Source organism: Seriola lalandi, unplaced genomic scaffold (assembly GCF_002814215.2).
Source record: "Seriola lalandi dorsalis isolate HSWRI2012SDOR001 ecotype SW California unplaced genomic scaffold, Sedor1 jcf7180001976142, whole genome shotgun sequence".
NCBI classification, from domain to species: domain Eukaryota; kingdom Metazoa; phylum Chordata; class Actinopteri; order Carangiformes; family Carangidae; genus Seriola; species Seriola lalandi.
In genome coordinates, this window is record NW_019446808.1 from 1 (window position 1) to 1,839 (window position 1,839).

The 1,839-nt window shown below is 45.6% G+C and overlaps 1 long non-coding RNA gene across 1 annotated transcript; it reads right to left on the reverse strand.

The window, feature by feature from the left end:
* Window positions 1–28: 28 nt before the first annotated feature.
* On the reverse strand, window positions 29–970 carry LOC111656254 (uncharacterized). The gene is made up of 2 exons (XR_015437293.1): window positions 386–970; window positions 29–220 (listed from the first exon to the last, which is right to left on the reverse strand). It is a non-coding gene; the product is annotated as an uncharacterized LOC111656254 (long non-coding RNA).
* Window positions 971–1,839: the final 869 nt, after the last annotated feature.

Here is a 1,839-nt window from a genome sequence, read left to right on the forward strand (position 1 = left end):
AAATACTTTCAGTTATAAGATCCTAACCTTTTGAGGTCAGCTGTCTTGTTGCCAGGGGCGCCAGCCTTTTCCGAGGTGATGGCTGCGGTTGGAGAAGCACCAGCATTTTTGTCGTCCTCCTCGCTGTCCGATCCCCCAGAGGAGCTGCTGTCTGAGGCCACGAGAGGAGCCTTCCTCCCTTCTCCCACTGGCCAAGTACCAGGAGAGGCACCAGCATCTGCTGACGGACACACAAAAAAAAGTACTGAGCAACAGGTGTGTAATTGTTAGAGTTTGTTTTACATTTATTTTAAATTCTTTCACCAACTCTAACTGAGACGGGTTCTGTCTTCAACAGAGAGGCAGGTGGGTGGGAGTGGGTAGACCAGCTGAGGTGAACACTCACCACTTTTCTCGTGGTTTTGTTTGGCTTGTTTATCAGCGGCTCCGCCATCCACGGGAGAGCTGCACCTGGGATTCGTTTCTGTGCTGTAGGAGAAGAGAAATCTGTGTTAACAAGTTGTAAAGACTACTGTTCCAGCAGAATCTATATTTTACAATAAATGTACAGTGGCTTCAGGACCACTGCACTTTTTTCACTCCTAACAGTGTAGTGGATTTAAGTGTAAATGGATAAAATTGCCATTTTTGGCACTACTCACAACAGATCTCTCTCTAACTGTTCTGTACGTCATATACATCATCATTGATTCTGATGGCCTTTACTTTTTCTATTTGTTTTCCTCACTCTGCATTAGGTCAAACCATTCAGCCATAGCATATTTGTTAGCACTTAGTAGTGGTGTGGCTATACAGTAAAAACCGTTGTTAACATATATCCTCTATAGTAGTCATTGTTCGTTCATTCATTCATTCATTCATTCATTCATTCATTCGCCATAACTCTTATCCGTATAGGGTCACGGGGGGGCTGGAGCCAATCCCAGCTGACATTGGGTGCAGGCAGGGTACACCCTGAACAGGTCGCCAGTCAATCACAAGGCTGACACATAGAAACAAACAACCAGTCACACTCACATTCACACCTATGGGCAATTTAGAGACATTTGGACGGGGAGAACATGCAAACTTCACACAGCAAGGTTCAAACCCAAAACCTCGTTCTGTGAGGTGACAGTGCTGACCACTGCACCACCATGTCCGTCATCGGTTTCCCCTAATTTTAAGATTTTTTCCGCAACTCTAAAACCTTCTGTTTTTTCTCACACTGACCTCTGGGTAAGTCTTGAATGAAAAGGTTGTTGGAACAATCACTCTCGAATCTATGAGCCTAAACATTACCAGCTCCTTCTTATATAGAACATAATTTGTATGGTAAAATATCAATTTAAACTACGATCTATTAGACCAATAAAATATTAAATGTCAGTTAATGTTTTTTTTCATTTTTTTAACATAAGCCTAGGAGACCTGCTACTTTGCATCAACAGTTTTGCTTCTCACCCGGAGAAAGGCTGGAACTCAGTGAAGTTGGCCCAGCCTGTTTCCTGTGTCTCTGCTCCACCCCCGGCTGAGCTGTCCCACCCTGCCTGGTTTTGGGATGCTGCAGTCCCTCCAGAGTCCCTGAAATTCGCTGTCCAGCCTGGACCTGGAAACAAGACAAACAACGGGCACAGAATAAGACAAAGAGCCGAGTGTTGTTTCCACTGACAAATGACGCTCTGTGATTGGCTGTTCTCCAATTTACTTGTGTCTGACGCGTTCTGTTCAGAATCTTCGTCCTCATCAGACTCAGATCCGCGGTCCTGCTCCCTGCCTCCGTTCTCCATGCTGCTCCTGGAGCTGCCCTCTGAGGTTTGGGAGACTCCAAACCTGGATGGCAGGGCCAATGGAGACACA